The 27,612-nt window shown below is 42.6% G+C and overlaps 1 pseudogene; it reads right to left on the bottom strand.

Annotated features, from left to right (window-relative positions):
- Positions 1–87: 87 nt before the first annotated feature.
- On the bottom strand, positions 88–27,474 carry LOC140873963 (G-type lectin S-receptor-like serine/threonine-protein kinase LECRK3; annotated as a pseudogene).
- Between the last annotated feature and the right edge of the window lie 138 nt (positions 27,475–27,612).

Here is a 27,612-nt window from a genome sequence, read left to right as displayed (position 1 = left end):
AACTTCATTATTATTAGTACTCCATTCATCTTAAAAGCACCAAATCAAAAAATTAAAGGACAAATATGATATGATGATACTCAAGATCTAATCGATGAAGGATTCAGGGTCCGGTGGAAGAGGCACTTCAATAGATCCTTCAAGCATATGCAAAAATCTCTTCATGTTAGGCCTCAACGATGGATCTTCTTGAATGCACCAAATCGCGATCATCACGAATTTCTTGAACCGTTTGATATCTTTACTGGCTTCCTCTTCGTTAGCCACTAAAAAGTGCAATGTACCGTCTTTGTAACAATCATAGCCCCAATCAGCCAGAATTTCCTCGGCCACACCTGTTTCCACGTTCCTTCTGCAGCATATCAGCTCCAACTGCAAGATACTGAAGCTGTAAACATCGACCTTCACTGTGATAGGCATGTTTCTGAACCATTCAGGAGCTACATATCCTCTGGTTCCCCGGATCCCGGTAATTGTTCGGGTCTGATCTTCCCTCATAAGTTTTGCAAGCCCAAATCCAATATTTTTGAAACCAGGGATCCGTCCAAGAGTACATTTTGAGGCTTGACGTCGCAGTGTATGATTTGAGTGCTGCACTGTAGTGACCCTTACCCGGATCACCTACTAACAGAACTTAGGCATGCAATTAACTTAATTAATCAGATATCAGAATAAAACTTCGGAAACCATAAACATTATACAATCCCAAGTAAAGGAATCTGTAATTTGTCCAAATAATATACAACCAAATCGAATAGCTGTATCAACCTCAAAACCACAGAAATAAAACCTAGACGAAGCTCCAGCTGGTCAACCACTGACTAGCCCCTCCTGGATCCACCCGCCTCTTCCAATCGCAAGCCTGCCCCATGGAATAGGGTGTCCAGAAACACAGAGTATGAGACGTGAGCATAAGACGCTCAGTACAAGAGTATGAGTATACATGCATGCAAAGTGAACTCCCTATAAACTCGAGGTCAAGGATCAGATAACAGAGACAGACCGGGCCCCCGTATGTAGCACGTTGTGCCGTCGCTTCAGGAGGTGGCTCCCATACCATAATACCAGTGGATATGCCGGACCCAAATCAATGAAAGTCCAACCACTAACAGGATAGGGAATAACCCTACTAACAGACATCTCGAAGGAGATAGCTCAATATGCAAATGAATGCAGCATAAATTAATGACATATAAACCATGCAGTCACATAATACATGCATACTCAGTCAGGATATCTCGAACAGTACTTTCGTACCTCAAATCGGTGCAAGCTCTACCAACTCTAGGTCCACGCCTATAGTCTGCTCTACACTGCCAAATGATACTACTATCATTAAAGTGCTCTAAAAGCCTTAACTAAGCTATTGCATACTCCTAAATATTTATAGGAAGCAAAAGCTATACCTTCGTCCGTCGTTAGCCCTTTGATGTCGATGCCTCCAGAACTTGGGCACAACTCTGCTACGACTGTCGAACGCCTCGACGACCACCGGGTCAAGCCTAGGAAGACTAGAACAACTCGAATAGACTAGAAAGGAGAGGGAAATACTCGGAATTGGCAATTGGAAATGAAGCCTCGGCCCTCTATTTATAGACAACGATTAGAACTTCCGATCCTCGATCGGAATGTCCGAACCTAGATCGGAACGTCCGATCCTGCCATCGGAGCTTCCGAAGATCCTGATCTGCCACGTGTCAAAATATCACTTGTTGACTCCGGATAGGGGTGATCGGAGCTTCCGATCCTGATCGGAGCTTCCGATCTAACCACACGTCATGGATGGCGTAATATCATCGGTGCCTCCGATCGCTCATCGGAGCTTCCGATCCTGTTCGGAGCTTCCGATCCGTCCGATACCCAATTTATTTAATTAGCATTAATCCTTTAATTACTCAATTAGGGTACGGGCTACTACATGCTCCCCCACTTAAGATATTTCGTCCTCGAAATCAGATCTTAAGTACTGAATGTAATACAGAAATCAGAAATATTCTTTATTCAAATCAAACGTTTACAGAGTTGCAACTGAATACAACTTAAGAATAAAATCAAAACAGCTCAGGATGGTCTTCACGCATCCTGTCCTCAAGCTCCCAAGTAGCTTCCTCAGTGCCTCGGCGCTGCCACTTAACTAAAACCAAAGGAATGACTTTGTTCCGTAAAACCTTATCCTTATAATCCAGGATACGAATAGGTTTCTCAACATAGGTCAAATCCTTGTTCACCTGAACCTCAGACCGTTGCAGAATATGAGATTCATCCGCCACATACCTTCGCAACAGAGATACGTGGAACACGTCGTGAATACTGGAAAGATGCGGTGGCAAACGGACCGATAAGCCAAATCGCCAATGCTCTCCAAGATCTTAAACGGACCGATAAACCTGGGAGATAACTTGCCCTTAAGGCCGAATCTGAGAATCTTGCAGAAATGTGACACTCTCAGAAACACTTTCTCCCCGACATCGAACTGCAAGGGCCTACGCTTGATATTAGCATAGCTGGCCTGACGATCCTTGTGCAGTCTTAATCCGTTTCTTGATCTGATCAACAATGTCTATCTCCTGCTGGATAAACTCTGGTCCCTCAGCCTGTCTCTCCCCCACTTCTTCCCAGAAGAGTGGAGTACGACAACGTCGCCCGTACAACGCCTCAAAAGGTGCCATCCCAATACTAGTATGATAGCTGTTGTTGTATGCGAACTCGATCAATGGCAAATGATCCTGCCAGGCTGGACCAAAATCCATAACTCACGCTCTAAGCATATCCTCCAAAGTACGGATAGTGCGCTCCGACTGACCATCAGTCTCCGGATGATAGGCAGTACTCAAACTGAGAGTAGTACCCATCGCACGCTGAACACTCCCCCAGAATCTACAAGTGAACCTGGGGTCACGATCGCTGACAATGCTCACAGGCACACCATGAAGTCGAACGATCTCCTGAATGTACAACCTGTTAGAGTAGGTGCCCGTCGAGCCAATGTGTTGGCCGATGGTCCTTGAGAGAACTCTTGTATGACAATCTTTATTTTAATAATATTTGACATTATTTAATTTGGCACATCTTTATCTTTATACCCATGCATGCTGCATAGATAAAGCCCTTGAATATACAAATAGTAGAAAGAATATGAGATGGTCATGTGATGACTATCATGAAACTTATATTTGGAATACTGTATATTCTAAACTGTTCCTAGTCGATTCAGCCGCCATAAAGAAGGATAAAGGCCGCTCGAGCTTGAGACTAGTATTTGCGATGTGAGTACCATGTTTCATTGGTAGGGGACATGGAGATGTCCAAGCATGCAAATAGGTGCTCCTTGTAGAGTGCACTGAACAACCCTCCCTAAAGGATTTTCCAAGTGGTTCTCACTTATCGAGTGGAGAAGTCCTAGTTTATGGTTGTACACCATTAGTCCTATAACCCGGGACAACATGGAGACTCTATATGCTAGTGCTTCACTTTGACTTGTTTACCGACTCATCTGGGGTCATCAAGTGGCAATGTTGGGTGTTGTGACGAAACATATAGGAGTCAATGCATTGTAGTCGGGGATTCACCGCTTACCTACGGGTATGGATATCCTATGTTATATCATGCATACGTAGCTGAAATCTCTGATCAGAGTAAGTGGTAATTAAGAAAGGAGTTTCTTGAATTACACTTTCGATGCAACTACGGCATGACACATAGTTATCGATTCAATGACAACTCTCGATAAACCAATGGTTGTATAATCGGTCGGGATATATGAGTTGAAGGGACCGTACTGTACGCTAACCATAATTGATTGGTTCTTGCAGGCACTATCATTTGATACCTAGGGAGTCATGTAAGCAATGCTGCTAGATGTTTACATGACTGGTTGGGTACTATCAGACTTGAGTTTTCTGACGTTCTTATTATCAATGTGTTGATTAATAAGAATGGAGCTATATAGGGTATGCTCATATAAGGGACTTGTTGATCCCGAATCACATGGAGATGTGAACCCACTGCTAGTTGTATCAGTGAACCATTGAGGGTCACACAAGTACTAGCTTTCTAGATCCCGTTGAGATTAAAATAAGTTCAATGTGTTGAACAACTTATAAAGGAGTTTATAAGTAAAATAAATTAGAAGTTTGACTTCTAAATTGGAGAATGAATGGAATAAGTAACTTTTAATTTGTGAATGTGTTCCAAGATTAAAAGTTGACTTAAAATAATTAGTTTATGAAAATGGTGATTTTCTAAACTATTATTTTGAACTTAGTTAATTAATTCAAGTGTTGAATTAATTTAACACTAGTAGACATTTTAATGTACAAATAATTAAATTAATTCAAGTGTTGAATTAATTAAACACTATTGAGTCTAGTAGAGCTCAAATTAATATAGTGTTGTATAATTATTGATACTAGTGGACTTGAATGAGTTCAAGTTAAATTTAATTAATTGATTAAATTTAATTGGGTTTAGGTTTAATAATTAATTAAAAATAAGTTCAAATTACATTTAAATATATATATTTATATATGTATATATATATAGGCGTGTATATATATATATATATAATATATATATATATATATATATATATATATAATATATATATATATGTGTGTGTATGGAATTTGAAGGGTTGTAAGATGGTTTGCAATTTTCCATGCATGCCTTGCAATTTTCCATGCATGGCTTAATTGTACTCATTAATCCCTCTCCTTTAATATATTATTTGGAATAATATATACACACAAAACAATCCATTCCATTCCAATAATTTAATTGAAGTGGCCGAAACCTTCTTCAAGTTTTCCTCCAAAATTTTCTTTCATTTTTGTGGAAGAAGGAAAAGAAAATCTCAATGAAAAATCCTCTAAATATTCTAGTGCATATTTAGAGTGGATTTAGATCGTCTAGTCGTGGACCTAATTCGGAGGCTCGAATAGTTGAATCCATTTTGAGCAAGGAGTGCTCTTTGAAGCTTGTAGATTGAGTCTACCATTTTCAAGATCCTAGTTGTTTATCAACTTGGTTGGAGCCATAAATCAATCTTTGAGATTGATAGGTAAAATTCTAAACACCCTATGGTTGTTTGAGTTTTTGAATACTACACAAGTGCTCGGATTTCTTTTATTAAAAAATTTTATATTTCCGCTGCGTTTTCGAGCACGAGTTAACCGATCCCCTTCAGTGGTATCAGAGCCTAGGTTACTCTTTTGTGTAGTATTTGATGGATATTATGTTGAGGTCAATTTCTAACCGCATGAGAAAATCAATATTTTAACTTTTAGGGCAAATTATATAAAAAATTATTTTTTTATTTTCGGGCAGCCCTTGGGCTGCCCGAAGGTTTCCTAGGGGCAGCCGTGGGCTGCCCCATATTTTTAATAAAAAAAAAAAAAAAAATTTTTGGCCGAAATCCGGCGACGGAGTTTCGGTGACGACTATGACGACTTGAGTTTTTCAAAGGTGTTTTGAAATATCATGTGTCATAGGCCCTAAATTGTTAAATATATTATAGTTGATTTTTATGAAAAATTAAACTTTATAATATGTGATTTTTCTCATAAAATAAATAGTTAAAGTGTGACTTTGATTATTTATAGTAAATTGTGATTTACAAGAAATTCAATTATAAATAAATTAATTTGAAAGTAAACAAAGGTGTTTGTTTATTTTGTTAATTTATTTTATAATTGTGGTGGTTAGTGATTGGACCAAGATATATAATATTTGATCAATTAATTATTGAGATAATTAATTGATGGTGTATGATATGTGATATTGTGCATGAAGGATGATTAAAAGCCCAAGACCAATTTGCTAGGTGTATGCTAGGATATTTTGTGTTGAATGATTGTAATAATTATCAAATTACAAAGTGGGCTTGGTTTATGGCTCGTTCCCACCCCATGAGATGTATCCCTATTTGCCATGGATATTTTCATGTAAAATATTTAATAGCGGAAGTTCAAGATTGGAAGATGGTGGGCCATGATGAATTATGAAGATTCAAGACATGTAAATATTGGAAGCTTATGTAATTGTTGCATTTGCATCCCATGCATTCCCTAGGAATTGGACCTAGGCCCGTGTTTGGCTCACACGGGCCAAATAGTTTTTGGGGCGATTAATCATCCTTATTAATTAGTATGTGCGTTATTATTTTATAATAACAAAGTTGCATGAATCCGGCAAACATACGATCAAACATGGCGATCTTTAAAATTAATGATGAGACCTTTTCAAAATTAAAAACCCTCATTTTGAATTAGATTCAAAATTTATATCAAGCCCGAAAAGGGGAATTATAAATTTGTTTATAATTTCCATGTCTTCCATCGACAATGGATGCATGACGAACGCTACCCGTATTCAATGCTCGGCTCATATTATTGGGGGGCTTGGATGCCGGAAAGCTGTGACATCCATTGACATGGTGATGTGAACTACGTGGAACTCCCATGACTTCGGCTCATATTATTGGGGGAACTCATGGCGACCGTCCATTAAGGTTCGATATCGATGGGTAAGGCTTGACACGTAAAGATGAACGACGTCATATTATTGGGTCCTAATCAAGCGTGAGACAAAAGTTTACGTAAGGGTTGCATGGAGATGCAATTGGAAACTACCTTTTAGAAATTATGATTGGCTGATATTATTCGGGATCGTAATTGGCTAATTGGACCTTATGTACCTACTGAGGAAAGGAGTTTCCCGTTTTTACTAGAGGGTAGTAAAAATGTCAAAACAGTGGGAGTAAAAAATTTATAAAGTTAAAGTCCATACTTTATATCTTATTAAATATTTTAAAATAGTCATTGACATTTATCTGTTATTATTTTTCAGTACAAGTTTTGACAATGTCATCAATTCGCAATCCGTTTTTTTCAATACTCGACAAACATTTACTGACCGGTCCAAATTACCTCGATTGGCTAAGAAATTTGAAAATTGTCTTGAACTCGGAAAGGATTGCATACACACTTGATGAGTCGCCCCCTGATGCGGCTCCGACTGATTGTAGCCCTGAGGAGCTATAGACTTACAAGGATTGGTGTGACCATGACTTGAAAGCCAAGTGTTATATGCAGGCTTCTATGAATGATGAGCTTCAGCGACGTTTTGAGAGTGCAAATCATGCTGCTGACATTCATTTGCATCTCAAAGAACTCTTTGGTGAACAAACACGCCCACTTCGACATGCGATTGTCAAGGAGCTAATCACTTTGCGCATGCGAGATGGGGCTTCGGTCCATGAGCATGGCCTGAAGTTGATTGGGCTCGTGGAGAAACTCGTTAGCATGGATCTTGTGCTACCAACTGAGTTGACCACAGACGTGTTGCTCTTGTCACTGCCTAGCTCATTTGATCCTTTTGTGGTGAATTTCAACATGAACAGGTTAGATCCAACCCTTGAGGAGTTGGTTAACATGCTTGTTACGTTTGAATCCACAATCAAGAAAGAGAAGCCGGTTCTTTATGTGGGATCTTCATCTGGTTCAAAGAATAGACCACATGGGAAAGGAAAGAAGCGTTCCTTCCAAGCTCCCAAAAAGAATGTGCCCTTGAAGAGGCAAGCTCCGAGTCCCGTTGTGGTAGCCACACCAGTTAAGGCTAACAAGACTAATGACGTCTGTCATCACTGTAAGAAACCTGGACATTGGAAGCGTAATTGCAAGGAATATCTTGACCAGAATGGTTCTGGAAAAGGTATGTTCTACATTGAAGTAAACATTTCACTTAACTCTTCTTCTTGGGTATTGGATACCGGCTGTGGCTCACATCTCTGTAATGATTTGCAGGTGATGACAAGAAGTAGGAGACTCAGAGATGGTGAGACCTTCTTGAGGATGGGCAATGGGGCAAGAGTTGCAGCCAAAGCTATTGGAGATGTTTACTTATTGTTGGACAATGATTTTAAATTATGTTTGAGAGATGTTTTGTTTGTACCAGATTTGGTGAAAAACATTGTTTCCATTTCTGTGCTTGATAAAGATGGATATTCTTGTTTATTTGGCAAAGGTGTTTGCAATATTTACAAGAATGAATGTTTAATTGGTACATGACAATTGGAAAATGATCTCTATAATTTAAAATTAAAAGATATTCCTACGTATAATGTCCAAGAGATATCAACAACATCCAAAAGAAAACAAGATACTCTAAATCCAGCACACTTATGGCATGCTCGATTAGGTCATATATCTTTTAAAAGGATGAACAAGCTAGTGGGAGAAGGCATATTTGATATGTCTGATATTAATTCTCTTACTACTTGTGAACCCTGTCTAAAAGGAAAGATGACCAAAATTCCCTTTAAGGGCCATGTGGAGCGAGCCAAGGGACTGTTGGATTTGATCCATACAGATGTGTGTGGTCCACTTAGCATCACCACTAAGCATGGAAATTCTTACTTCATTACCTTTACCGATGACTTCTCTAGGTATGGGTATGTGTATTTGATGAAATACAAATCTAAAGCTTTTGAAAAGTTCAAAGAATTCAGAAATGAAGTAGAAAAACAATTGGGACAAAGCATCAAGGCACTTCGATCGGATCGAGGTGGTGAATACTTGAGTACTGAATTCCAAGAGTATCTTAGGGAGAATGGGATTCTCTCACAGTGGACTCCTCCTGGTACACCTCAGTTGAATGGTGTTTCAGAACGTCGTAATCGAACTTTGATGGACATGGTTCGGTCTATGATGGGGTTCACGGAGTTGCCGCCATCCTTTTGGGGATATGCACTTGAGACAGCGGCACTGTTGTTGAACAATGTCCATTCAAAGGCAGTTGATAAGACACCATATGAGATATGGATGGGAAAATCTCCAAAGTATTCTTATCTAATAATATGGGGATGTCCTGCTTATGTGAAGCAGATAGTGGGAGATAAATTGGATGCTCAATCCATTTTATGCTACTTCGTGGGATATCCAAGGAATTCGGTTGGATATTATTTCTATCATCCCAAAGAAACAAAGGTGTTTGTTTCTAGGAATGCAACCTTCTTGGAGAAGGAATTTCTATTGGATAGAAAATGGGAGATGATAGAACTCGAAGAAGTTCGAGAAACACCCACGATTGTGGAATCCACACCCGAACAGCCAAGAGAGGAGACACTAGCTCCTAGAAGATCCGAGAGGATATCAAGACCACCTATGAGGTATGGTCTGCTTCTTGAAGAGGGCCAAGATGAGCCTGACCATGGATGTGATCCAAGGACCTTCAAGGAAGTATTGTCTGATGCCGATTCATCCAAGTGGCTTGAAGCTATGGAATCTGAGATGAATTCCATGTATTCGAACCAAGTGTGGAATCTTGTGGATCCACCTGAAGGAATTGTTCCTATAGGGTGTAAATGGATTTACAAGAGGAAGCTTGGGACGGATGGGAAGGTTCTGACCTTCAAGACTCGATTGGTGGCAAAAGGTTATACTCAAAGGCAAGGAGTTGACTTTGAAGAAACTTTTTCTCCAGTCGCAATGTTCAAGTCCATAAGGATATTGCTTGCCATTGCCGCATGGTATGACTATGAAATATGGCAGATGGATGTGAAGACAGCTTTTCTTAATGGGGATATTAAGGAAGAAATTTACATGTCTCAACCTGAAGGGTTCACATCTATCGGAAGTGAGCATAAAGTATGCAAACTTCAGAGATCTATCTATGGTCTCAAATAGGCATCTAGGAGCTGGAACCTCAGATTTGATGGTACAATCAAAGAGTTTGGGTTTACTAAGAATCCTGAGGAACCATGTGTGTATAAGAAGGTCAGTGGGAGTGCTGTGACATTCCTGATACTTTATGTTGATGACATTCTACTCATTGGGAATGATGTAGGAATGTTGCAATCAACTAAAGTATGGTTATCGAGTAAGTTCTCGATGAAGGACTTGGGTGAAGCATATTTTGTATTGGGAATACAAATCTATCGGGATAGATCGAAAAGATTGCTTGGTCTCACCCAGTCCACATACATTGATACCATCGTGAAGAGGTTCTCGATGGATGAGTCTAAGAGAGGACATCTACCAATGTGTCATGGCGTGTCTCTATCCAAGTCCATGTCTCCCAAAAATGATGCAGAGATAGAGCGATGACACGCATTCCATATGCATCTGCAATTGGTAGTATCATGTATGCGATGATATCTACACGTCCTGACGTGGCCTTTGCACTTAGTGTTACAAGTAGATATCAATCGAACCCTGGTCTTCCACACTGGAAAGCTGTGAAAGACATTCTCAAGTATTTGAGAAAGACTAAGAATATGTTCTTAGTTTATGGGGGTGGAGAACTAAAATTGGAAGGCTATACCGACTCTAGCTTCCAAAGCGATGTTGATGATTCGAAGTCAACTTCCGGTTTTATATTCATGCTCAATGGTGCTGCTGTTTATTGGAAGAGTTCCAAGCAAAATAGCACTGCGGATTCAACCACTGAGGCAAAATATATTGCTGCATCCGATGCTGCAAAGGAAGCTGTTTGGATTAGGAATTTCGTCCAAGAGTTGGGCGTTATTCCTAATGGAGTTGATCCAGTCCCGGTGTACTGCGACAACACTGGTGCAGTTGCTCAGGCAAAAGAACCAAGGTCTCATCAGAAATCCAAACATGTACTGAGAAAATACCACATCATCCGGGAAATTGTGGAACGAGGAGATGTCTTGTTAGACAGAGTCGCCTCCGCAGATAATGTTGCTGATCCACTAACTAAGCCTTTACCAGGACCATTGTTCGAAAAGCATCGCGAATCAATGGGTTTGAAGAATATGGGTAGTTGGCTCTAGTGCAAGTGGGAGATTGTTAGAGTAGGTGCCCGTCGAGCCAATGTGTTGGCCGATGGTCCTTGAGAGAACTCTTGTATGACAATCTTTATTTTAATAATATTTGACATTATTTAATTTGGCACATCTTTATCTTTATACCCATGCATGCTGCATAGATAAAGCCCTTGAATATACAAATAGTAGAAAGAATATGAGATGGTCATGTGATGACTATCATGAAACTTATATTTGGAATACTGTATATTCTAAACTGTTCCTAGTCGATTCAGCCGCCATAAAGAAGGATAAAGGCCGCTCGAGCTTGAGACTAGTATTTGCGATGTGAGTACCATGTTTCATTGGTAGGGGACATGGAGATGTCCAAGCATGCAAATAGGTGCTCCCTGTAGAGTGCACTGAACAACCCTCCCTAAAGGATTTTCCGAGTGGTTCTCACTTATCGAGTGGAGAAGTCCTAGTTTATGGTTGTACACCATTAGTCCTATAACCCGGGACAACATGGAGACTCTATATGCTAGTGCTTCACTTTGACTTGTTTACCGACTCATCTGGGGTCATCAAGTGGCAATGTTGGGTGTTGTGACGAAACATATAGGAGTCAATTCATTGTAGTCGGGGATTCACCGCTTACCTACGGGTATGGATATCCTATGTTATATCATGCATACGTAGCTGAAATCTCTGATCAGAGTAAGTGGTAATTAAGAAAGGAGTTTCTTGAATTACACTTTCGATGCAACTACGGCATGACACATAGTTATCAATTCAATGACAACTCTCGATAAACCAATGGTTGTATAATCGGTCGGGATATATGAGTTGAAGGGACCGTACTGTACGCTAACCATAATTGATTGGTTCTTGCAGGCACTATCATTTGATACCTAGGGAGTCATGTAAGCAATGCTGCTAGATGTTTACATGACTGGTTGGGTACTATCAGACTTAAGTTTTCTGACGTTCTTATTATCAATGTGTTGATTAATAAGAATGGAGCTATATAGGGTATGCTCATATAAGGGACTTGTTGATCCCGAATCACATGGAGATGTGAACCCACTGCTAGTTGTATCAGTGAACCATTGAGGGTCACACAAGTACTAGCTTTCTAGATCCCGTTGAGATTAAAATAAGTTCAATGTGTTGAACAACTTATAAAGGAGTTTATAAGTAAAATAAATTAGAAGTTTGACTTCTAAATTGGAGAATGAATGGAATAAGTAACTTTTAATTTGTGAATGTGTTCCAAGATTAAAAGTTGACTTAAAATAATTAGTTTATGAAAATGGTGATTTTCTAAACTATTATTTTGAACTTAGTTAATTAATTCAAGTGTTGAATTAATTTAACACTAGTAGACATTTTAATGTACAAATAATTAAATTAATTCAAGTGTTGAATTAATTAAACACTATTGAGTCTAGTAGAGCTCAAATTAATATAGTGTTGTATAATTATTGATACTAGTGGACTTGAATGGGTTCAAGTTAAATTTAATTAATTGATTAAACTTAATTGGGTTTAGGTTTAATAATTAATTAAAAATAAGTTCAAATTACATTTAAATATATATATTTATATATGTATATATATATAGGCGTGTATATATATATATATATGATATATATATGTGTGTGTATGGAATTTGAAGGGTTGTAAGATGGTTTGCAATTTTCCATGCATGCCTTGCAATTTTCCATGCATGGATTAATTGTACTCATTAATCCCTCTCCTTTAATATATTATTTGGAATAATATATACACACAAAACAATCCATTCCATTCCAATAATTTAATTGAAGTGGCCGAAACCTTCTTCAAGTTTTCCTCCAAAATTTTCTTTCATTTTTGTGGAAGAAGGAAAAGAAAATCTCAATGGAAAATCCTCTAAATATTCTAGTGCATATTTAGAGTGGATTTAGATCGTCTAGTCGTGGACCTAATTCGAAGGCTCGAATAGTTGAATCCATTTTGAGCAAGGAGTGCTCTTGGAAGCTTGTAGATTGAGTCTACCATTTTCAAGAGCCTAGTTGTTTATCAACTTGGTTGGAGCCATAAATCAATCTTTGAGATTGATAGGTAAAATTCTAAACACCCTATGGTTGTTTGAGTTTTTGAATACTACATAAGTGCTCGGATTTCTTTTATTAAAAAATTTTATATTTCCGCTGCGTTTCCGAGCACGAGTTAACCGATCCCCTTCACAACCGAGCTATACGATCCACATTGTACTCCCGGCTATAGGCAATGAAATGCGCTGACTTGGTGAGTCGATCCACCACAACCCAGATAGCATCACAGTTCCTCGGGGATACCGGCAAATGGGTCACAAAGTCCATTGTGATAAACTCCCATTTCCATTCAAGAATAGGCAGACTGTGAAGCAATCCTCCAGGTCGTCGGTGCTCTGCCTTGACCTGTTGACATGTAGTAGCCCGTACCCTAATTGAGTAATTAAAGGATTAATGCTAATTAATTGAATTGGGTATTGGACGGATCGGAAGCTCCGAAGGCACGATCGGAAGCTTCGAAAAAGATCGGAAGCTCCGATGAGCGATCGGAGGCACCGATGTTATTACGTCAGGCATGACGTGTGGTTGGATCGGAAGCTCCGATCAGGACCGGAGGCTCCGATCACCCCTATCCGGAATCAACAAGTGATATTTTGACACGTGGCAGATCAGGATCTTCGGAAGCTCCGATGGCAGGATCGGACGTTCCGATCAAGGATCGGAAGTTTCGATCGTTGTCTATAAATAGAAGGCCGAGACTTCACTTTCATTTTCCAATTCCGAGTTCTCCTTTCCTTTCTAGTCCTTTTGGAGCTGTTCTAGTCTTCTTAGGCTTGGTCCGGAGGTCGGCGAGGCGTTCGGTAGTCGTAGCGGAGTTGTGCCCATGTTCTGGAGGCATCGACATCAAAGGGCTAACGACGGACGAAGGTATAGCTTTTGCTTCCTATAAATATTTAGGAGTATGCAATAGCTTAGTTAAGGCTTTTAGAGCACTTTAATGATAGTAGTATCATTTGGCAGTGTAGAGCAGACTATAGGCGTGGACCTAGAGTTGGTAGAGCTTGCACTGTATTGAGGTACGAAAGTACTGTTCGAAATATCCTGACTGAGTATGCATGTATTATGTGACTGCATGATTTATATGCCATGACATTATGCTGCATTCATTTGCATCTTGCTGTATCTCCTTCGAGATGTCTGTTAGTAGGGTTGTACCCTATCCTGTTAGTGGATGGACTTCCATCGATTTGGGTTCGGCATTTCCACGGTTATCTCGGTATGGGAGCCACCTCCTGAAGCGACGGCACAGCGTGCTACATACCAGGGCCCGGTCTGTCTCTGTTATCTGATCCTTGACCTCGAGTCTATAGGGAGTTCACTTTGCATACATGTATACTCATACTCTCGCACTGAGCGTTTTATGCTCACGTCTCGTACTCTGTATTTTCTGGACACCCTATTCCATGGGGCAGGTTTGCGATTGGACGAGGAGGGTGGATCCAGGAGGGGCTAGTCAGTGGTTGGCCAGCTGGAACTTCGCTTAGGTTTTATTACTGTTGTTTGGGTTTTATACAGCTATTCGATTTGGTTGTATATCATTTGGATAAATTACAGATTCCTTTACTTGGGATTGTATAATGTTTATGGTTTCCGCAGTTTTATTCTGATATCTGTTTTATTGAATTAATTGCATGCCTAAGTTCTGTTTAGTAGGTGATCCGGGTAAGGGTCACTACATTTATGGTATCAAAGCATGCAAAAGATTTCTTGGGATTTAGTCTCATCTTGAGGTATTTTTGTAGATGTCAAATCGTGACGACCAGAGTTCTCATGGCAGTGTTGGTGGGCTTTGGGGTGATGCCGACCAGGAGCCTCGTCGAGAACGGCGTCATCGTCACCATGACGACGAGAGTTTCACTGTGCGTCAATTCTTAGCTATGGGTCCTAAGCCCTTAGTTGGAGGTGAGTCTCCGGAGGATGCGGAGAACTGGTTAGACCGCATGGAGACGACTTTTCAGACTTTCCAATGCACCGATGAGCAGAAGGTGGAGACCCTTGGCTATCTTCTGGATAGGCGTGCGCGCAGGTGGTGGAGGTTTACTTCTGCACCTTTTGTTACGGCAAGAGAAGTGGCCACCTGGGCCGAGTTCCGCACAGCTTTCCAAAAGCGGTATTTTCCTCCTGCACTCCGTCAGTCGAAGGCAGGCGAGCTACTGAGTCTGCGACAGGGAACCATGTCTATAGATGAGTATCAGCAGAGGTTTTTGATCTGTTATCCTATTGCCCCGAGATTGCTGATAGCTCAGAGGTGAAGTATAATCTGTTCCTTCAGGTCCTTAACCCTGAGATCCATGACCGTGTGGCGGTTGGCGACGACATGTCCTACGAGGGTTTGGTGAGCCGTTGTCACCAGGCAGAGGACAGCATTCGGCGGAACAGGTCTTTTCCTCAGTCGAGGCCTGCTAGTTCTTTGGGTCCCCGTGCCCAAACTTTCAAGAAGTCTGGATCTTCTTCTTCCTCTGGTTCTGGAGGTGTTGTTCGTTTCGGTAAGAAGGACAAGTGTGATCACTGTGGGAAGAACCATCCATCCGACAAGTGCCGTAGAGCTTCTGGAACTTGTTTCCGTTGTGGAGAGACTGGTCATATCCGGAGGGATTGTCCACAGTCTGGGGGAGGCGGTTCTGGATCTGGTTCAGGATCGGGTTCTCAGGCCACCGTTCAGCAGAGGTCGCAGGGACAGTCTGCTGGGAGTTCTCATTTGAGGCCACGAGCTTCTGGCCAAGTGTTTGCCCTGAGACATGATCAGGCTGTGGAAGAGAATGAGAAAGTCATCGCAGGTACATTTCTGCTTTATGGTATACCTGCTCTTGTACTTATTGACACTGGTGCATCTCATTACTTCATTTCTGCACGTTTTGTTAAGAGGCATAAGTTACCATGCATTGCACTAGACGTAGTGATGTCTGTTTTTACTCCGACGGGCCAATCTGCTTTGGCTAAGCGTCTAGTGATGGGTTGCCCTTTAGAGTTCGAAGGGAACATTCTGTTAGCGAATCTCATGGTCCTGGCGATGGACGACTTTGATTGCATTCTGGGAATAGATGTGTTGACTACCTATCGAGCTTCAGTGGACTGCTATCAGAGATTAGTACGCTTTCATCCGGAAGGGAGTGAGAGTTGGTTTTTCTATGGTGAGGGAGCGCGACCCCCGATGCCTTTGGTATCTGCTTTGAGAGCCTGTCGAGCTCTAGAGTCTGGCGGGGAAGGCTACCTTATCTATGCAGTTGATTCGTCCGCTGAGAGTATTGGGATAGAGAGCATTCCTGTTGTGGATGAATTTCCAGATGTGTTTCCTGATGAGATTCCGGGTTTTCCTCCTGCTAGGGAAGTCGAGTTTGGCATAGAGTTGATGCCGGGTACTTCGCCTATTTCTAGAGCACCGTATCGTCTGGCTCCGTCAGAGATGCGTGAGTTGAAGAATCAGCTACAGGATATTTTGGACAAGGGGTACATTCGTCCTCGTGTATCTTCTTGGGGAGCTCCTGTTCTCTTCGTGAAGAAGAAGGATGGGTCGATGCGGCTGTGCATTGACTATCGGCAGCTGAATCGAGTCACTGTGAAGAACAAGTATCCGTTGCCCCGTATTGATGACTTGTTCGATCAGCTGCAGGGCACGTCAGTTTACTCCAAGATTGACTTGAGATCTGGGTATCATCAGTTGAGAGTCCGTGATCAGGACATAGCCAAGACTGCATTTCGTACTCGCTATGGGCATTACGAGTTTTAGTGATGCCATTTGGTTTGACTAATGCGCCGGCTATATTCATGGATTTGATGAACCGTGTCTTCAGGGAGTATTTGGACAAGTTTGTCGTGGTTTTCATTGACGATATCTTGGTGTATTCGCGTAATACGGAAGATCATGTTTCTCACTTGCGGTTGGTACTACAGACTCTTCGAGATGAGCAGTTGTACGCCAAGCTGAGCAAGTGTGAGTTCTGGATGGATAGAGTGGTCTTTATTGGCCATATCATATCCAGGGAAGGGATTTCTGTTGATCCAAGCAAGATTGAAGCGGTACTTAATTGGTCGCGTCCGACGACAGTTGCTGAGATCCGTAGTTTTCTGGGTCTAGCAGGATATTATCGTCGCTTTATTCTGAACTTCTCTCAGTTAGCTCGACTGTTGACGAGCTTACCCGCAAGGGTGTGGATTTTGAGTGGTCCTCCGAGTGTGAGGAGAATTTCCGTGAGCTTCGACGGCGGTTGACTTCTGCGCCGGTGTTGGCATTACCGTCAGGATCTGGAGGGTATGTAGTTTACACGGATGCTTCTCTTCAGGGGTTGGGTTGTGTCCTGACTCATAATGGGCATGTGATCGCATACGCTTCTAGACAACTGAAGCTTCACGAGGACAATTACCCAGTCCATGATTTGGAATTGGCAGCCATTGTGTTCGCTTTGAAGATCTGGCGTCATTATCTGTATGGCGAGAAATTTGAGATCTTCACCGACCATAAGAGTCTTAAGTATTTGTTCACTCAGGCGGAGTTGAACATGAGGCAGAGAAGTTGGATGGATTTGCTTAAGGACTATGATTGCGAGATTAAGTACCATCCGGGAGCTGCTAATCTCACCGCTGATGCTTTGAGTCGCAAGGTGCGACTATCCGCACTTCAGACTTGTTCGATGTCTAGTGCGATCAGTGACTGTTGTACTTCAGGTTATACCTTCAAACATAAGAAAGGTATGCAGAGTATCCAGATGTTTGCGATATTATCTGAGCCAACCTTGTATTCACGGATCCGAGATGCTCAGATGTCTGATTCGAAGACCCAGCGTTTAGCTCGTCTAGCTAACGAGGGTAGCTCGTCTGGATTTCATTATCAGTCAGATGGCTTTCTATGTTTGTCTGGTAGGCTTGTGATTCCGCAGGATGAAGAGTTGCGAGAGGAGATTTTGTCTCAGGCACATCGCACTAAGTTGAGTATTCATCCTGGGAGCAACAAGATGTATAAAGATCTACGTACTCGTTTCTGGTGGAAGGGAATGAAACGCAGTGTTTATCAGTTTGTTTCGAGATGTTTGGTGTGTCAACAGGTCAAGGCAGAGCACCGACGACCTGGAGGATTGCTTCACAGTCTGCCTATTCCTGAATGGAAATGAGAGTTTATCACTATGGACTTTGTGACCCATTTGCCGGTATCCCCGAAGAACTGTGATGCTATCTGGGTTGTGGTGGAACGACTCACCAAGTCAGCGCATTTCATTGCCTATAGCCGAGAGTACTCTGTGGATCGCATGTCACGGATGTACATTCAGGAGATCGTTCGACTTCATGGAGTGCCTGTGAGCATTGTCAGCGATCGGGACCCCAGGTTTACTTCTAGATTCTGGGGGAGTGTTCAGCGTGCGATGGGTACTACTCTCAGTTTGAGTACAGCCTATCATCCGGAGACTGATGGTCAATCAGAGCGCACTATCCGTACCCTAGAGGATATGCTTAGAGCGTGCATCATGGATTTTGGTTCAGCCTGGCAGGATCATTTGCCATTGATCGAGTTCGCTTACAACAACAGCTATCACACTAGTATTGGGATGGCACCTTTTGAGGCGTTGTACGGGCGACGTTGTCGTACTCCACTCTTCTGGGAAGAAGTGGGGGAGAGACAGGCTGTGGGACCGGAATTTATCCAGCAGGCGATAGACATTGTTGATCAGATCAAGAAACGGATTAAGACTGCACAGGATCGTCAGGCCAGCTATGCTAATATCAAGCGTAGGCCTTTGCAGTTCGAGGTCGGGGAGAAAGTGTTTCTGAGAGTGTCACCTTTCCGCAAGATTCTCAGATTTGGCCTTAAGGGCAAGTTGTCTCCCAGATTTATCGGTCCGTTTGAGATCTTGGAGAGCATTGGCGATTTGGCTTATTGACTAGCTTTGCCACCGCATCTATCCAGTATTCACGACGTGTTCCACGTATCTCTGTTACGGCGGTATGTGGCGGATGAATCTCATATTCTGCAGCGGTCTGAGGTTCAGATAGACAAGGATTTGACTTATGTTGAAAAACCTCTTCGTATCCTGGATTATAAGGATAAGGTTTTACGGAACAAAGTCATTCCTTTGGTTTTAGTTCAGTGGCAGCGCCGAGGCACTGAGGAAGCTACGTGGGAGCTTGAGGATAGGATGCGTAAAGACCATCCTGAGTTGTTTTGATTTCATTCTTTAAGTTGTATTCAGTTGCAAACTCTGTAAACGTTTGATTTGAATAAAGAATGTTTCTGATTTCTGTCTTTGCGTTCGGTACTTAAGATCTGTTTTCGAGGACGAAATATCTTAAGTGGGGGAGAATGTAGTAGCCCGTACCCTAATTGAGTAATTAAAGGATTAATGCTAATTAATTGAATTGGGTATTGGACGGATCGGAAGCTCCGAAGGCACGATCGGAAGCTTCGAACAGGATCGGAAGCTCCGATGAGCGATCGGAGGCACCGATGTTATTACGTCAGGCATGACGTGCGGTTGGATCGGAAGCTCCGATCAGGACCGGAGGCTCCGATCACCCCTATCCGGAATCAACAAGTGATATTTTGACACGTGGCAGATCAGGATCTTCGGAAGCTCCGATGGCAGGATCGGACGTTCCGATCGAGGTTCGGACGTTCCGATCAAGGATCGGAAGTTCCGATCGTTGTCTATAAATAGAAGGCCGAGACTTCACTTTCATTTGCCAATAATGAGTTCTCCTTTCCTTTCTAGTCCTTTTGGAGCTGTTCTAGTCTTCTTAGGCTTGGTCCGGAGGTCGGCGAGGCGTTCGGTAGTCGTAGCGGAGTTGTGCCCAAGTTCTGGAGGCATCGACATCAAAGGGCTAACGACGGACGAAGGTATAGCTTTTGCTTCCTATAAATATTTAGGAGTATGCAATAGCTTAGTTAAGGCTTTTAGAGCACTTTAATGATAGTAGTATCATTTGGCAAGTGTAGAGCAGACTATAGGCGTGGACCTAGAGTTGGTAGAGCTTGCACTGTATTGAGGTACGAAAGTACTGTTCGAGATATCCTGACTGAGTATGCATGTATTATGTGACTGCATGATTTATATGCCATGACATTATGCTGCATTCATTTGCATCTTGCTGTATCTCCTTCGAGATGTCTGTTAGTAGGGTTGTACCCTATCCTGTTAGTGGATGGACTTCCATCGATTTGGGTCCGGCGTTTCCACGGTTATCTTGGTATGGGAGCCACCTCCTGAAGCGACGGCACAGCGTGCTACATACCAGGGCCCGGTCTGTCTCTGTTATCTGATCCTTGACCTCGAGTCTATAGGGAGTTCACTTTGCATACATGTATACTCATACTCTCGCACTGAGCGTTTTATGCTCACGTCTCGTACTCTGTATTTTCTGGACACCCTATTCCATGGGGCAGGTTTGCGATTGGACGAGGAGGGTGGATCCAGGAGGGGCTAGTTAGTGGTTGGCCAGCTGGAGCTTCGCTTAGGTTTTATTACTGTTGTTTGGGTTTTATACAGCTATTCGATTTGGTTGTATATCATTTGGATAAATTACAGATTCCTTTACTTGGGATTGTATAATGTTTATGGTTTCCGCAGTTTTATTCTGATATCTGTTTTATTGAATTAATTGCATGCCTAAGTTCTGTTTAGTAGGTGATCCGGGTAAGGGTCACTACATGACACACCAAACATCTCGAAACAAACTGATAAACACTGCGTTTCATTCCTTTCCACCACAAACGAGTACGTAGATCCTTGTACATCTTGTTGCTCCTAGGATGAATACTCAACTTAGTGCGATGTGCCTGAGACAAAATCTCCTCTCGCAACTCTTCATCCTGCGGAATCACAAGCCTACCAGACAAACACAGAAATCCATCTGACTGATAATGAAATCCAGACGAGCTACCCTCGTTAACTAGACGAGCTAAGCGCTGGGTCTTTGAATCAGACATCTGAGCATCTCGAATCCGCGAATACAAAGCTGGCTCAGATAATATCGCAAACATCTGGATACTCTGCATACCTTTCTTATGCTTGAAGGTATAACCTGAAGTACAATAGTCACTGATCGCACTAGACATCGAACATGTCTGAAGTGCGGATAGTCGCACCTTGCGACTCAAGGCATCAGCGGTGAGATTAGCAGCTCCCGGATGGTACTTAATTTCGCAATCATAGTCCTTAAGCAAGTCCATCCAACGTCTCTGCCTCATGTTCAACTCTGCCTGAGTGAACAAATACTTGAGACTCTTATGGTCGGTGAAGATCTCAAATTTCTCGCCATACAGATAATGACGCCAGATCTTCAAAGAGAACACAATGGCTGCCAATTCCAAATCATGGACTGGATAGTTGTCCTCGTGAAGCTTCAGTTGTCTAGAAGCGTATGCGATCACATGCCCATTCTGAGTCAGGACACAACCTAACCCCTGAAGAGAAGCATCAGTGTATACCACATACCCTCCAGATCCTGACGGTAATGCCAACACCGGCGCAGAAGTCAACCGCCGTCGAAGCTCACAGAAATTCTCCTCACACTCGGAGGACCACTCGAAATCCACACCCTTGCGGGTAAGCTGCGTCAAAGGTCGAGCTAACTGAGAGAAATTCAGAATGAAGCGACGATAATACCCTGCTAGACCCAGAAAACTACGGATCTCAGCAACTGTCGTCGGACGCGACCAATTAAGTACCGCTTCAATCTTGCTTGGATCAACAGAAATCCCCTCCCTGGATATGATATGGCCAAGAAAGACCACTCTATCCATCCAGAACTCACACTTGCTCAGCTTGGCATACAACTGCTCATCTCGAAGAGTCTGCAGTACCAACCGCAAGTGAGAAACATGTTCTTCCATATTACGCGAATACACCAAGATGTCGTCAATGAAGACCACGACAAACTTGTCCAAATACTCCCTGAAGACACGGTTCATCAAATCCATGAATATAGCCGGCGCATTAGTCAAACCAAATGGCATCACTAGGAACTCGTAATGCCCATAGCGAGTACGGAATGCAGTCTTGGCTACGTCCTGATCACGGACTCTCAACTGATGATACCCAGATCTCAAGTCAATCTTGGAGTAAACTGACGTGCCCTGCAGCTGATCGAACAAATCATCAATACGAGGCAACGTATACTTGTTCTTCACAGTGACTCGATTCAGCTGCCGATAGTCAATGCACAACCGCATCGACCCATCCTTCTTCTTTACAAAGAGAACAGGAGCTCCCCAAGGAGATACACTAGGACGAATGTACCCCTTGTCCAAAAGATCCTGTAGCTGATTTTTCAACTCGCGCATCTCTGACGGAGCCAGACGATACGGTGCTCGAGAAATAGGCGAAGTACCCGGCATCAACTCTATGCCAAACTCGACTTCCCTAGCAGGAGGAAAACCCGGAATCTCATCAGGAAATACATCTGGAAATTCATCCACAACAGGAATGCTCTCTATCCCAATACTCTCAGCGGACAAATCAACTGCATAGATAAGGTAGCCTTCCCCGACGGGCTCTCAAAGCTGATACCAAAGGCATCGGGGGTCGCGCTCCCTCACCATAGAAAAACCAGCTCTCACTCCCCTCCGGATGAAAGCGTACTAATCTCTGATAGCAGTCCACTGAAGCTCGATAGGTAGTCAACATATCTATTCCCAGAATGCAATCAAAGTCGTCCATCGCCAGGACCATGAGATTCGCAATCAAAATGTTACCCTCGAACTCTAAAGGGCAACCCATCACTAGACGCTTAGCCAAAGCAGATTGGCCCGCCGGAGTAGAAACAGACATCACTACGTCTAGTGCAATGCATGGTAACTTATGCCTCTTAACAAAACGTGCAGAAATGAAGGAATGAGATGCACCAGTGTCAATAAGTACAAGAGCAGGTATACCATAAAGCAGAAATGTACCTGCGATTACTTTCTCATTCTCCTCCACAGCCTGATCATGTCTCAGGGCAAACACCTGGCCAGAAGCTCGTGGCCTCAAATGAGAACTCCCAGCAGGTTGTCCCTGCGACCTCTGCTGAATGGTGTCCTGAGAACCCGATCCTGAACCTGAACCAGAACCGCCTCCCCCAGATAGTGGACAATCCCTCCGGATATGACCAGTCTCTCGACAACGTAAACAAGCTCCACAAGCTCTGTGGCACTTGTCGGATGGATGGTTCTTCCCACAGTGATCACACTTGTCCTTCTTACCGAAACGGACAACACCTCCAGAACCAGAGGAAGAAGTAGTAGATCCAGATTTCTTAAAAATTTGGGCACGGGGACCCAAAGAACTAGCAGGCCTCGATTGAGGGAAAGAACTGTTCCACCGAATGCTGTCCTCCACCTAGTGACAACGGCTCACCAAACCCTCGTAGGACATGTCGTCTCCAACCGCCACACGGTCATGGATCTTAGGGTTAAGGCCCTGAAGGAACAGATTATATTTCATCTCTGAGCTATCAGCAATCTCGGGGCAATAGGATACCAGATCAAAGAACCTCTGCTGATACTCATCGATAGACATGTCTCCCTGTCGCAGACTCAATAGCTCTCCTGCCTTCGACTGACGGAGTGCAGGAGGAAAATACCGCTTTTGGAAAGCTGTGCGGAACTCGGCCCAGGTGGCCATTCCTCTCGCCGCAATAAAGGGTGCAGAAGTAAACCTCCACCACCTACGGGCTCGCCCATCCAGAAGATAGCCAAGGGTCTCCATCTTCTACTCCTCGGTGCATTGGAAAGTCTGAAAAGTCGTCTCCATGCGGTCTAACCAGTTCTTCGCATCCTCCGGAGACTCACCTCCAACTAAGGGCTTAGGACCCATAGCTAAGAATCGACGCACAGTGAAACGCTCGTCTTCATGATGACGATGACGCCGTTCTCGATGATGCTCTCGGTCGGCATCACCCCAACGCCCACCAATACTGCCATGAGAACTCTGGTCATCATGATTTGCCATCTACAAAAATACCTCATGATGAGACTAAATCCCAAGAATACATTTGCATGCTCTGATACCATAAATGTAGTGACCCTTACCCGGATCACCTACTAAAAGAACTTAGGCATGCAATTAACTTAATTAATCTAATATCAGAATAAAACTGCGGAAACCATAAACATTATACAATCCCAAGTAAAGGAATCTGTAATTTGTCCAAATAATATACAACCAAATCGAATAGCTGCATCAACCTCAAAACCACAGAAATAAAACCTAGATGAAGCTCCAACTGGTCAACCACTTACTAGCCCCTCCTGGATCCACCCGCCTCTTCTAATCGCAAGCCTGCCCCATGGAATAGGGTGTCCAGAAACACAAAGTACGAGACGTGAGCATAAGACGCTCAGTACGAGAGTATGAGTATACATGCATGCAAAGTGAACTCCCTATAAACTCGAGGTCAAGGATCAGATAACATAGACAGACCGGGCCCTGGTGTGTAGCACGTTGTGCCGTCGCTTCAGGTGGTGGCTCCCATACCATAATACCAGTGGATATGCCGGACCCAAATCGATGTAAGTCCAACCACTAACAGGATAGGGAATAACCCTACTAACAGACATCTCGAAGGAGATAGCTCAATATGCAAATGAATGCAGCATAAATCAATGACATATAAACCATGCAGTCACATAATACATGCATACTCAGTCAGGATATCTCGAACAGTACTTTTGTACCTCAAATCAGTGCAAGCTCTACCAACTCTAGGTCCACGCCTATAGTCTGCTCTACACTGCCAAATGATACTTCTATCATTAAAGTGCTCTAAAAGCCTTAACTAAGCTATTGCATACTCCTAAATATTTATAGGAAGCAAAAGCTATACCTTCGTCCGTTGTTAGCCCTTTGATGTCGATGCCTCCAGAACTTGGGCACAACTCTGCTACGACTGTCGAACGCCTCAACGACCACCGGGTCAAGCCTAGGAAGACTAGAACAACTCGAATAAACTAGAAAGGAGAGGGAAATACTCGGAATTGGCAATTGGAAATGAAGCCTTGGCCCTCTATTTATAGACAACGATCGGAACTTCCGATCCTCGATCGGAACGTCCGAACCTAGATCGGAACGTCCGATCCTGCCATCGGAGCTTCCGAAGATCCTGATCTGCCACGTGTCAAAATATCACTTGTTGACTCCGGATAGGGGTGATCGGAGCTTCCGATCCTGATCGGAGCTTCCGATCTAACCACACGTCATGGATGACATAATGTCATCGGTGCCTCCGATGGCTCATCGGAGCTTCCTTTCCTGTTCGGAGCTTCCGATCGTGCCTTTGGAGCTTCCGATCCGTCCGATAACCAATTTATTTAATTAGCATTAATCCTTTAATTACTGAATTAGGGTACGGGCTACTACATGCACTATTCATACAAATAGCAGAGTCCCCTTGCGGTTCCAAATCCGATCTGTACTCTTTGGTACCAATTCGGCCTCGAGTTCTAGAAAAGAAAGCTCGCTATCGAGCCATTGCTCATGTATTGGTAAACAAGAAGCATGTTTTCACCTTCATCATAGTATCCTAGTAACTGAACCAGATTTTTGTGATTAGTTCGTCTGATTGAGTTCAATTTAGCTTTGAATTCTTGTTCAGCTTCATTGGCTATCTTATTCAGCTTTTTTACAACGCTCAAAGGGCCGTTTCGGTCCTCCAGAGTCCCTTTTTACACAGTTTAGCAAGCCCCATTACCAAGTTCTTCCTTGAATCCATTTGTTGCCTCTTGTAATTCTTTGAAAGTGAAACTTCTTAGGTTCGCTACTCCCGAAAGGGCCGAGTACGGATGAAGAATCTTTGATTCTCGTCGTTTTAAATGAAAACCAAACGACAATAAAGCAATGAGCAGGATTACGTTTACGAACACCGAACTTCCAAACAGAACAGATCCTGTGATATTGAGAGTGGATCTGTTGCTCTTTTTCGAATTATTATTACTAGGCGGGGCTAATGTGGCATTGCCTTTCCTTACTTTTATCAATGCTTTCCCCCTATCCCCGAGTCAATTCTTCCATTCAAAAGTGGGTACCTTTTCTTCCAACATTTGTTGTCTCTATAGATAGCAATGGCGCATAGATAATCATCAAGACAGGACTGTCGACACCAATCTTCTTGAACTTGTTGGTATGCTATGTAATCACCACCAGGAAAATTGTTGTTAGGCATGTCCACAAAAGTGAAAAGGGATGTATCTTGTGATTGTTGATAACAACTCTGTGCGACAAAATCTTGCTTTCTTCCGCTCATCTTGTCACTTGTATTCAAAAGAGAGTAACTGGTGGGACAGATACAGTCAGGCCTCTGATCAATTCCCAGGGAGCATATGCTGTTGAAGCCACACGCATCCCATGCCAAAACGAGTGGTGTACGGAGACATATATTCTTAGGTAAGAAGTCCAAAACGGACCTATTCATTGGCCTTCCACCTGTCGTATGACCAAACTAGGGATACACACAATGCTTGGAAACCCTGTCATAATCCAATACCGCTCTCTGGTAATATTGTCCGGTTGAAGAACCATTTGAAGATAGGAAACCAGGTATAGTTCCATTCTCTGCTGTGAGGAAGATGTAGCCAGATTCGTTGAAGATCACTTGGAACCCTACGGTCATAGTCATTGTAGCCCAATATGTACCGATCATATCATCCCGAGGGAAGTTTCTGGTGTTGGACAGAAGATTACCATCATTTTGCATTAATAACACAAATCTCCCACTCGAGTAATTCGTCAACGAAAAGCTGGAAACCAATCTCCCATTTATATGCAATATCTTGCCTAGTAACATGGTATCGGTTGGATGATCTAAACTCTGCCACAAAACCACAGATGAATTTCCTGCTAGCACAAAGTCATTGGTATCAAGCATGGCGTCGTAGGCCATGCTAGAGCTCCCCACATCAGCTGAACAAATCCGTTGCCCTCTTGGATCATCCAACTTTCTCCCATCTAAGGAGAGTTGAATCTTAGATCCTTGTTCGGCTAAATTATCGCGATTCGCAGACCAAACTACACTTGTTTCGGGTATGTTTTTGAACCAGATGGCAAGAAAGTAGCCTCCACCAGGAACCATCTGTTGGAATCCGAAAGCAAAATCACCTGATGGTGATAACCAAGTGGAATTTTCATTATTTGCAATGAGAGACGAACCTGAAAGGAATATTTTATTCCTTTAAAATCTCAAGTTTTTGAAAAGAATTTATTTAATATCTTTTGTCTTTCTTGGACATGAAGTAACGTTTATAAGTTATTTATTTACTTAGGTAAGCTGTTTTGAGATATTGATAAGCTTATTATAATATCTATCATTATCATATCTAATTGATTTATTTCTCAATCTTTGTAGATTTGATATGATCAAATCTAAGGAATCCTACGCATACAAGGAAATATTGTGAAGAAGGATTCTAGCCTATATATTGAAGATGGACGTACACAGAGAACTTAGAGAGAGAGAACGACCAATTGAGAATTACTAGCTTCATAATACGTACGTTGAGAAAGAACCGAAGATATTCAGAAGCTTGTATCGGTCGTGACTACTTGAAGCATTGAAGAACACTTGAAGATCATTGATCGGAGAAGTGTGCTGCTCACGTGTTTTGGCTTCAATATTTTTTTCCTTGTCTCGTTTTATTATTCTATCTTGCATAGAATTTTTACGAGAACTTTTATTGTGTATTTTCTCACTTGTGTTGAGAAAATTGGTTTTTATAATAATCACTAGTTTTAGGGTTTGTAGAACTCTTTGAATTATTTTCTAGTGAAAGTTTTGCCCTAAGGCGCTGCA

Source organism: Henckelia pumila, chromosome 1 (genome assembly GCF_033568475.1).
Source record: "Henckelia pumila isolate YLH828 chromosome 1, ASM3356847v2, whole genome shotgun sequence".
Classification (NCBI taxonomy): Eukaryota; Viridiplantae; Streptophyta; class Magnoliopsida; order Lamiales; family Gesneriaceae; genus Henckelia; species Henckelia pumila.
The sequence above is the reverse complement of the archived record's forward strand: the minus strand, read 5'-3'. Positions and strand labels throughout refer to the sequence as shown.